The sequence below is a fragment of the Rutidosis leptorrhynchoides genome, chromosome 5, assembly GCF_046630445.1.
Source record: "Rutidosis leptorrhynchoides isolate AG116_Rl617_1_P2 chromosome 5, CSIRO_AGI_Rlap_v1, whole genome shotgun sequence".
Taxonomy (NCBI): Eukaryota; Viridiplantae; Streptophyta; class Magnoliopsida; order Asterales; family Asteraceae; genus Rutidosis; species Rutidosis leptorrhynchoides.
This window is the reverse complement of record NC_092337.1, coordinates 74,300,944-74,313,710: the sequence shown is the minus strand read 5'-3', so window position 1 is coordinate 74,313,710 and position 12,767 is coordinate 74,300,944.

The following is a 12,767-nucleotide window of genomic DNA, read 5'->3' as shown; positions in this document are numbered from 1 at the left end:
CAAAACAGCCCGCGGTGTTACTACGACGGCGTAAATCCGGTTTTACGGTGTTTTTCGTGTTTGCAGGTTTTAAATCATTAAGTTAGCATATCATATAGATATAGAACATGTGTTTAGTTGATTTTAAAAGTCAAGTTAGAAGGATTAACTTTTGTTTGCGAACAAGTTTAGAATTAACTAAACTATGTTCTAGTGATTACAAGTTTAAACCTTCGAATAAGATAGCTTTAAATGTATGAATCGAATCATGTTATGAACATCATTACTACCTTAAGTTCCTTGGATAAACCTAATGGAAAAGAGAAAAATGGATTTAGCTTCAACGGATCCTTGGATGGCTCGAAGTTCTTGAAGCAGAATCATGACACTAAAACAAGTTCAAGTAAGATCATCACTTGAAATAAGATTGTTATAGTTATAGAAATTGAACCAAAGTTTGAATATGATTATTACCTTGTATTAGAATGATAACCTACGCTGACATTAAAAGAAAAGATATAGAATTTGAAATAGGAGAGATGGTCATGCTTAAAGTTGCACCTTGGAAAGGCGTTGTTCGATTTGGTAAACGAGGGAAATTAAATCCAAGGTATATTGGACCATTCAAGATTATTGATCGTGTCGGACCAGTAGCTTACCGACTTGAGTTACCTCAACAACTCGCGGCTGTACATAACACTTTCCACGTCTCGAATTTGAAGAAATGTTTTGCTAAAGAAGATCTCACTATTCCGTTAGATGAAATCCAAATCAACGAAAAACTTCAATTCATCGAAGAACCCGTCGAAATAATGGATCGTGAGGTTAAAAGACTTAAGCAAAACAAGATACCAATTGTTAAGGTTCGATGGAATGCTCGTAGAGGACCCGAGTTCACCTGGGAGCGTGAAGATCAGATGAAGAAGAAATACCCGCATCTATTTCCAGAAGATTCGTCAACACCTTCAACAGCTTAAAATTTCGGGACGAAATTTATTTAACGGGTAGGTACTGTAGTGACCCGAACTTTTCCATCTTTATATAAATTAATTAAGATTGATATTTACATGATTAAATGTTTCCAACATGTTAAGCAATCAAACTTGTTAAGACTTGATTAATTGAAATATGTTTCATATAGACAATTGACCACCCAAGTTGACCGGTGATTCACGAACGTTAAAACTTATAAAAACTATACGATGACAAATATATGGTTATATATATAGTTAACATGTTTTTATTAAAAGTATGTATCTCATTAGGTATTTTAACAATGAGTTATATACATAAAAATGAGACTATTAATTTAAGAAACTCGAAAACGATATATATAACGATTATCGTTATAACAACGTCTTACTAGGTACATATGAATCATATTAAGATATTGATACACTTGGTTAATTATGTTAAATGATAAGTAAATATATTATTAAGTGTATTAACAATGAAATACATATGTAAAAATAAGGCTACTAACTTAATGATTTCGAAACGAGACATATATGTAACGATTATCGTTGTAACGACATTTAACTGTATATACATCATACTAAGATATATTATATATCATAATATCATGATAATATAATAATTTAACATCTCATTTGTTATAATAAACAATGGGTTAACAACATTCAACAAGATCGTTAACCTAAAGGTTTCAAAACAACATTTACATGTAACGACTAACGATGACTTAACGACTCAGTTAAAATGTATATACATGTAGTGTTTTAATATGTATTCATACACTTTTGAAAGACTTCAAGACACTTATCAAAATACTTCTACTTAACAAAAATGCTCACAATTACATCCTCGTTCAGTTTCATCAACAATTCTACTCGTATGCACCCGTATTCGTACTCGTACAATACACAGCTTTTAGATGTATGTACTATTGGTATATACACTCCAATGATCAGCTCTTAGCAGCCCATGTGAGTCACCTAACACATGTGGGAACCATCATTTGGCAATTAGCATGAAATATCTCATAAAATTACAAAAATATGAGTAATCATTCATGACTTATTTACATGAAAACAAAATTACATATCCTTTATATCTAATCCATACACCAACGACCAAAAACACCTACAAACACTTTAATTCTTCAATTTTCTTCATCTAATTGATCTCTCTAAAGTTCTATCTTCAAGTTCTAAGTGTTCTTCATAAATTTCAAAAGTTCTAGTTTCATAAAATCAAGAATACTTTCAAGTTTGCTAGCTCACTTCCAATCTTGTAAGGTGATCATCCAACCTCAAGAAATCTTTGTTTCTTACAGTAGGTTATCATTCTAATACAAGGTAATAATCATATTCAAACTTTGGTTCAATTTCTATAACTATAACAATCTTATTTCAAGTGATGATCTTACTTGAACTTGTTTTCGTGTCATGATTCTGCTTCAAGAACTTTGAGCCATCCAAGGATCCATTGAAGCTAGATCCATTTTTCTCTTTTCCAGTAGGTTTATCCAAGGAACTTAAGGTAGTAATGATGTTCATAACATCATTCGATTCATACATATAAAGCTATCTTATTCGAAGGTTTAAACTTGTAATCACTAGAACATAGTTTAGTTAATTCTAAACTTGTTCGCAAACAAAAGTTAATCCTTCTAACTTAACTTTTAAAATCAACTAAACACATGTTCTATATCTATATGATATGCTAACTTAATGATTTAAAACCTGGAAACACGAAAAACACCGTAAAACCGGATTTACGCCGTCGTAGTAACACCGCGGGCTGTTTTGGGTTAGTTAATTAAAAACTATGATAAACTTTGATTTTAAAGTTGTTATTCTGAGAAAATGATTTTTATTATGAACATGAAACTATATCCAAAAATTATGATTAAACTCAAAGTGGAAGTATGTTTTCTAAAATGGTCATCTAGACGTCGTTCTTTCGACTGAAATGACTACCTTTACAAAAACGACTTGTAACTTATTTTTCCGACTATAAACCTATACTTTTCTGTTTAGATTCATAAAATAGAGTTCAATATGAAACCATAACAATTTGATTCACTCAAAACGGATTTAAAATGAAGAAGTTATGGGTGAAACAAGATTGGATAATTTTTCTCATTTTAGCTACGTGAAAATTGGTAACAAATCTATTCCAACCATAACTTAATCAACTTGTATTGTATATTATGTAATCTTGAGATACCATAGACACGTATACAATGTTTCGACCTATCATGTCGACACATCTATATATATTTCGGAACAACCATAGACACTCTATATGTGAATGTTGGAGTTAGCTATACAGGGTTGAGGTTGATTCCAAAATATATATAGTTTGAGTTGTGATCAATACTGAGATACGTATACACTGGGTCGTGGATTGATTCAAGATAATATTTATCGATTTATTTCTGTACATCTAACTGTGGACAACTAGTTGTAGGTTACTAACGAGGACAGCTGACTTAATAAACTTAAAACATCAAAATATATTAAAAGTGTTGTAAATATATTTTGAACATACTTTGATATATATGTATATATTGTTATAGGTTCGTGAATCAACCAGTGGCCAAGTCTTACTTCCCGACGAAGTAAAAATCTGTGAAAGTGAGTTATAGTCCCACTTTTAAAATCTAATATTTTTGGGATGAGAATACATGCAGGTTTTATAAATGATTTACAAAATAGACACAAGTACGTGAAACTACATTCTATGGTTGAATTATCGAAATCGAATATGCCCCTTTTTATTAAGTCTGGTAATCTACGAATTAGGGAACAGACACCCTAATTGACGCGAATCCTAAAGATAGATCTATTGGGCCTAACAAACCCCATCCAAAGTACCGGATGCTTTAGTACTTCGAAATTTATATCATATCCGAAGGGTGTCCCGGAATGATGGGGATATTCTTATATATGCATCTTGTTAATGTCGGTTACCAGGTGTTCACCATATGAATGATTTTTATCTCTATGTATGGGATGTGTATTGAAATATGAAATCTTGTGGTCTATTGTTACGATTTGATATATATAGGTTAAACCTATAACTCACCAACATTTTTGTTGACGTTTAAAGCATGTTTATTCTCAGGTGAATATTAAGAGCTTCCGCTGTTGCATACTAAAATAAACGAGATTTGGAGTCCATGTTTGTATGATATTGTGTAAAAACTGCATTCAAGAAACTGATTTCGATGTAACATATTTGTATTGTAAACCATTATGTAATGGTCGTGTGTAAACAGGATATTTTAGATTATCATTATTTGATAATCTACGTAAAGCTTTTTAAACCTTTATTTATGAAATAAAGGTTATGGTTTGTTTTAAAAATGAATGCAGTCTTTGAAAAACGTCTCATATAGAGGTCAAAACCTCGCAACGAAATCAATTAATATGGAACGTTTTTAATCAATAAGAACGGGACATTTCAGTTGGTACCAACTGAAATGTCCCGTTCTTATTGATTAAAAACGTTCCATATTAATTGATTTTGTTGCGAGGTTTTGACCTCTATATGAGACATTTTTCAAAGACTGCATTCATTTTTAAAACAAACCATAACCTTTATTTCATAGATAAAGGTTTTAAAAAGCTTTACGTAGATTATCAAATAATGATAATCTAAAATATCCTGTTTACACACGACCATTACATAATGGTTTACAATACAAATATGTTACAACAAAATAAGTTTCTTGAATGCAGTTTTTACACAATATCATACAAGCATGGACTCCAAATCTCGTCCTTATTTAAGTATGCGACAGCGGAAGCTCTTAATAATCACCTGAGAATAAACATGCTTAAAACGTCAACACAAATGTTGGTGAGTTATAGGTTTAACCTATATATATCAAATCATAATAATAGACCACAAAATTTCATATTTCAATACACATCCCATACATAGAGATAAAAATCATTCAAATGGTGAACACCTGGTAACCGACATTAACAAGATGCATATATAAGAATATCCCCATCATTCCGGGACACCCTTCGGATATGATATAAATTTCGAAGTACTAAAGCATCCGGTACTTTGGATGGGGTTTGTTAGGCCCAATAGATCTATCTTTAGGATTCGCGTCAATTAGGGTGTCTGTTCCCTAATTCTTAGATTACCAGACTTTAATAAAAAGGGGCATATTCGATTTTGATAATTCAACCATAGAATGTAGTTTCACGTACTTGTGTCTATTTTGTAAATCATTTATAAAACCTGCATATATTCTCATCCCAAAAATATTAGATTTTAAAAGTGGGACTATAACTCACTTTCACAGATTTTTACTTCGTCGGGAAGTAAGACTTGGCCACTGGATGATTCACGAACCTATAACAATATATACATATATATCAAAGTATGTTCAAAATATATTTACAACACTTTTAATATATTTTGATGTTTTAAGTTTATTAAGTCAGCTGTCCTCGTTAGTAACCTACAACTAGTTGTCCACAGTTAGATGTACAGAAATAAATCGATAAATATTATCTTGAATCAATCCACGACCCAGTGTATACGTATCTCAGTATTGATCACAACTCAAACTATATATATTTTGGAATCAACCTCAACCCTGTATAGCTAACTCCAACATTCACATATAGAGTGTCTATGGTTGTTCCGAAATATATATAGATGTGTCGACATGATAGGTCGAAACATTGTATACGTGTCTATGGTATCTCAAGATTACATAATATACAATACAAGTTGATTAAGTTATGGTTGGAATAGATTTGTTACCAATTTTCACGTAGCTAAAATGAGAAAAATTATCCAATCTTGTTTTACCCATAACTTCTTCATTTTAAATCTGTTTTGAGTGAATCAAATTGCTATGGTTTCATATTGAACTCTATTTTATGAATCTAAACAGAAAAGTATAGGTTTATAGTCGGAAAAATAAGTTACAAGTCGTTTTTGTAAAGGTAGTCATTTCAGTCGAAAGAACGACGTCTAGATGACCATTTTAGAAAACATACTTCCACTTTGAGTTTAATCATAATTTTTGGATATAGTTTCATGTTCATAATAAAAATCATTTTCTCATAATAACAACTTTAAAATCAAAGTTTATCATAGTTTTTAATTAACTAACACAAAACAGCCCGCGGTGTTACTACGACGGCGTAAATCCGGTTTTACGGTGTTTTTCGTGTTTCCAGGTTTTAAATCATTAAGTTAGCATATCATATAGATATAGAACATGTGTTTAGTTGATTTTAAAAGTCAAGTTAGAAGGATTAACTTTTGTTTGCGAACAAGTTTAGAATTAACTAAACTATGTTCTAGTGATTACAAGTTTAAACCTTCGAATAAGATAGCTTTATATGTATGAATCGAATGATGTTATGAACATCATTACTACCTTAAGTTCCTTGGATAAACCTACTGGAAAAGAGAAAAATGGATCTAGCTTCAATGGATCCTTGGATGGCTCAAAGTTCTTGAAGCAGAATCATGACACGAAAACAAGTTCAAGTAAGATCATCACTTGAAATAAGATTGTTATAGTTATAGAAATTGAACCAAAGTTTGAATATGATTATTACCTTGTATTAGAATGATAACCTACTGTAAGAAACAAAGATTTCTTGAGGTTGGATGATCACCTTACAAGATTGGAAGTGAGCTAGCAAACTTGAAAGTATTCTTGATTTTATGAAACTAGAACTTTTGGAATTTATGAAGAACACTTAGAACTTGAAGATAGAACTTGAGAGAGATCAATTAGATGAAGAAAATTGAAGAATGAAAGTGTTTGTAGGTGTTTTTGGTCGTTGGTGTATGGATTAGATATAAAGGATATGTAATTTTGTTTTCATGTAAATAAGTCATGAATGATTACTCATATTTTTGTAATTTTATGAGATATTTCATGCTAGTTGCCAAATGATGATTCCCACATGTTTTAGGTGACTCACATGGGCTGCTAAGAGCTGATCATTGGAGTGTATATACCAATAGTACATACATCTAAAAGCTGTGTATTGTACGAGTACGAATACGGGTGCATACGAGTAGAATTGTTGATGAAACTGAACGAGGATGTAATTGTAAGCATTTTTGTTAAGTAGAAGTATTTTGATAAGTGTCTTGAAGTCTTTCAAAAGTGTATGAATACATATTAAAACACTACATGTATATACATTTTAACTGAGTCGTTAAGTCATCGTTAGTCGTTACATGTAAATGTTGTTTTGAAACCTTTAGGTTAACGATCTTGTTGAATGTTGTTAACCCATTGTTTATTATAACAAATGAGATGTTAAATTATTATATTATCATGATATTATGATATATAATATATCTTAGTATGATGTATATACAGTTAAATGTCGTTACAACGATAATCGTTACATATATGTCTCGTTTCGAAATCATTAAGTTAGTAGCCTTATTTTTACATATGTATTTCATTGTTAATACACTTAATAATATATTTACTTATCATTTAACATAATTAACCAAGTGTATCAATATCTTAATATGATTCATATGTACCTAGTAAGACGTTGTTATAACGATAATCGTTATATATATCGTTTTCGAGTTTCTTAAATTAATAGTCTCATTTTTATGTATATAACTCATTGTTAAAATACCTAATGAGATACATACTTATAATAAAAACATGTTAACTATATATATAACCATATATATGTCATCGTATAGTTTTTATAAGTTTTAACGTTCGTGAATCACCGGTCAACTTGGGTGGTCAATTGTCTATATGAAACATATTTCAATTAATCAAGTCTTAACAAGTTTGATTGCTTAACATGTTGGAAACATTTAATCATGTAAATATCAATCTCAATTAATATATATAAACATGGAAAAGTTCGGGTCACTACAGTACCTACCCGTTAAATAAATTTCGTCCCGAAATTTTAAGCTGTTGAAGGTGTTGACGAATCTTCTGGAAATAGATGCGGGTATTTCTTCTTTATCTGATCTTCACGCTCCCAGGTGAACTCGGGTCCTCTACGAGCATTCCATCGAACCTTAACAATTGGTATCTTGTTTTGCTTAAGTCTTTTAACCTCACGATCCATTATTTCGACGGGTTCTTCGATGAATTGAAGTTTTTCGTTGATTTGGATTTCATCTAACGGAATAGTGAGATCTTCTTTAGCAAAACATTTCTTTAAATTCGAGACGTGGAAAGTGTTATGTACAGCCGCGAGTTGTTGAGGTAACTCTAGTCGGTAAGCTACTGGTCCGATACGATCAATAATCTTGAATGGTCCAATATACCTTGGATTTAATTTCCCTCGTTTACCAAATCGAACAACACCTTTCCAAGGTGCAACTTTAAGCATGACCATCTCTCCAATTTCAAATTCTATATCTTTTATTTTAATGTCAGCGTAGCTCTTTTGTCGACTTTGGGCGGTTTTCAACCGTTGTTGAATTTGGATGATCTTCTCGGTAGTTTCTTGTATAATCTCCGGACCCGTAATCTGTCTATCCCCCACTTCACTCCAACAAATCGGAGACCTGCACTTTCTACCATAAAGTGCTTCAAACGGCGCCATCTCAATGCTTGAATGGTAGCTGTTGTTGTAGGAAAATTCTGCTAACGGTAGATGTCGATCCCAACTGTTTCCGAAATCAATAACACATGCTCGTAGCATGTCTTCAAGCGTTTGTATCGTCCTTTCACTCTGCCCATCAGTTTGTGGATGATAGGCAGTACTCATGTCTAGACGAATTCCTAATGCTTGCTGTAATGTCTGCCAGAATCTTGAAATAAATCTGCCATCCCTATCAGAGATAATAGAGATTGGTATTCCATGCCTGGAGATGACTTCCTTCAAATACAGTCGTGCTAACTTCTCCATCTTGTCATCTTCTCTTATTGGCAAGAAGTGTGCTGATTTGGTGAGACGGTCAACTATTACCCAAATAGTATCAAAACCACTTGCAGTCCTTGGCAATTTAGTGATGAAATCCATGGTAATGTTTTCCCATTTCCATTCCGGGATCTCGGGTTGTTGAAGTAGACCTAATGGTTTCTGATGCTCAGCTTTGACCTTAGAACACGTCAAACATTCTCCTACGTATTTAGCAACATCGGCTTTCATACCCGGCCACCAAAAATGTTTCTTGAGATCCTTGTACATCTTCCCCGTTCCAGGATGTATTGAGTATCTGGTTTTATGAGCTTCTCTAAGTACCATTTCTCTCATATCTCCAAATTTTGGTACCCAAATCCTTTCAGCCCTATACCGGGTTCCGTCTTCCCGAATATTAAGATGCTTCTCCGATCCTTTGGGTATTTCATCCTTTAAATTTCCCTCTTTTAAAACTCCTTGTTGCGCCTCCTTTATTTGAGTAGTAAGGTTATTATGAATCATTATATTCATAGATTTTACTCGAATGGGTTCTCTGTCCTTCCTGCTCAAGGCATCGGCTACCACATTTGCCTTCCCCGGGTGGTAACGAATCTCAAAGTCGTAATCATTCAACAATTCAATCCACCTACGCTGCCTCATATTCAGTTGTTTCTGATTAAATATGTGTTGAAGACTTTTGTGGTCAGTATATATAATACTTTTGACCCCATATAAGTAGTGCCTCCAAGTCTTTAATGCAAAAACAACCGCGCCTAATTCCAAATCATGCGTCGTATAATTTTGTTCGTGAATCTTCAATTGTCTAGACGCATAAGCAATCACCTTCGTTCGTTGCATTAATACACAACCGAGACCTTGCTTTGATGCATCACAATAAATCACAAAATCATCATTCCCTTCAGGCAATGACAATATAGGTGTCGTAGTTAGCTTTTTCTTCAATAACTGAAACGCTTTCTCTTGTTGATCATTCCATTCAAATTTCTTCCCTTTATGCGTTAATGCAATCAAGGGTTTTGCTATTCTGGAAAAGTCTTGGATGAACCTTCTGTAGTAACCAGCTAGTCCTAAAAACTGGCGTATATGTTTCGGAGTTTTCGGGGTTTCCCACTTTTCAACAGTTTCTATCTTTGCCGGATCCACCTTAATACCTTCTTTGTTCACTATGTGACCGAGAAATTGAACTTCTTCCAACCAAAATGCACACTTTGAAAACTTAGCGTACAATTCTTCCTTCCTCAATACTTCTAACACCTTTTCTCAAATGTTCACCTTGTTCTTGGTCATTCTTTGAGTAAATAAGTATGTCATCAATGAAAACAATGACAAACTTGTCAAGGTATGGTCCACACACTCGGTTCATAAGGTCCATGAACACAGCTGGTGCATTAGTTAAACCAAACGGCATGACCATAAACTCGTAATGACCGTAACGTGTTCTGAAAGCAGTCTTTGGAATATCATCTTCTTTCACCCGCATTTGATGATACCCGGAACGTAAGTCAATCTTTGAATAAACAGACGAGCCTTGTAGTTGATCAAATAAGTCATCGATTCTCGGTAGTGGGTAGCGGTTCTTGATGGTAAGTTTGTTCAACTCTCGGTAGTCGATACACAACCTGAATGTACCATCTTTCTTCTTGACAAACAAAACAGGAGCTCCCCACAGTGATGTGCTTGGTCGAATGAAACCACGCTCTAAAAGTTCTTGTAATTGGCTTTGTAGTTCTTTCATCTCGCTGGGTGCGAGTCTGTAAGGAGCACGAGCTATTGGTGCAGCTCTTGGTACAAGATCTATTTGAAATTCAACGGATCGATGTGGGGGTAATCCCGGTAATTCTTTCGGAAATACATCAGGAAATTCTTTTGCAATGGGAACATCATTGATGCTCTTTTCTTCAGTTTGTACTTTCTCGACGTGTGCTAGAACAGCATAGCAACCTTTTCTTATTAGTTTTTGTGCCTTCAAATTACTAATAAGATGTAGCTTCGTGTTGCCCTTTTCTCCGTACACCATTAAGGGTTTTCCTTTTTCTCGTATAATGCGAATTGCATTTTTGTAACAAACGATCTCTGCTTTCACTTCTTTCAACCAGTCCATACCGATTATCACATCAAAACTCCCTAACTCTACTGGTATCAAATCAATCTTAAATGTTTCGCTAACCAGTTTAATACACTTAATAATATATTTACTTATCATTTAACATAATTAACCAAGTGTATCAATATCTTAATATGATTCATATGTACCTAGTAAGACGTTGTTATAACGATAATCGTTATATATATCGTTTTCGAGTTTCTTAAATTAATAGTCTCATTTTTATGTATATAACTCATTGTTAAAATACCTAATGAGATACATACTTATAATAAAAACATGTTAACTATATATATATCCATATATATGTCATCATATAGTTTTTACAAGTTTTAACGTTCGTGAATCACCGGTCAACTTGGGTGGTCAATTGTCTATATGAAACATATTTCAATTAATCAAGTCTTAACAAGTTTGATTGCTTAACATGTTGGAAACATTTAATCATGTAAATATCAATCTCAATTAATATATATAAACATGGAAAAGTTCGGGTCACTACAGTACCTACCCGTTAAATAAATTTCGTCCCGAAATTTTAAGCTGTTGAAGGTGTTGACGAATCTTCTGGAAATAGATGCGGGTATTTCTTCTTCATCTGATCTTCACGCTCCCAGGTGAACTCGGGTCCTCTACGAGCATTCCATCGAACCTTAACAATTGGTATCTTGTTTTGCTTAAGTCTTTTAACCTCACGATCCATTATTTCGACGGGTTCTTCGATGAATTGAAGTTTTTCGTTGATTTGGATTTCATCTAACGGAATAGTGAGATCTTCTTTAGCAAAACATTTCTTTAAATTCGAGACGTGGAAAGTGTTATGTACAGCCGCGAGTTGTTGAGGTAACTCTAGTCGGTAAGCTACTGGTCCGATACGATCAATAATCTTGAATGGTCCAATATACCTTAGATTTAATTTCCCTCGTTTACCAAATCGAACAACGCCTTTCCAAGGTGCAACTTTAAGCATGACCATCTCTCCAATTTCAAATTCTATATCTTTTCTTTTAATGTCAGCGTAGCTCTTTTGTCGACTTTGGGCGGTTTTCAACCGTTGTTGAATTTGGATGATCTTCTCGGTAGTTTCTTGTATAATCTCCGGACCCGTAATCTGTCTATCCCCCACTTCACTCCAACAAATCGGAGACCTGCACTTTCTACCATAAAGTGCATCAAACGGCGCCATCTCAATGCTTGAATGGTAGCTGTTGTTGTAGGAAAATTCTGCTAACGGTAGATGTCGATCCCAACTGTTTCCGAAATCAATAACACATGCTCGTAGCATGTCTTCAAGCGTTTGTATCGTCCTTTCGCTCTGCCCATCAGTTTGTGGATGATAGGCAGTACTCATGTCTAGACGAGGTCCTAATGCTTGCTGTAATGTCTGCCAGAATCTTGAAATAAATCTGCCATCCCTATCAGAGATAATAGAGATTGGTATTCCATGTCTGGAGATGACTTCCTTCAAATACAGTCGTGCTAACTTCTCCATCTTGTCATCTTCTCTTATTGGCAAGAAGTGTGCTGATTTGGTGAGACGGTCAACTATTACCCAAATAGTATCAAAACCACTTGCAGTCCTTGGCAATTTAGTGATGAAATCCATGGTAATGTTTTCCCATTTCCATTCCGGGATCTCGGGTTGTTGAAGTAGACCTGATGGTTTCTGATGCTCAGCTTTGACCTTAGAACACGTCAAACATTCTCCTACGTATTTAGCAACATCGGCTTTCATACCCGGCCACCAAAAATGTTTCTTGAGATCCTTGTACATCTTCCCCGTTCTAGGATGTATTGAATATCTGGTT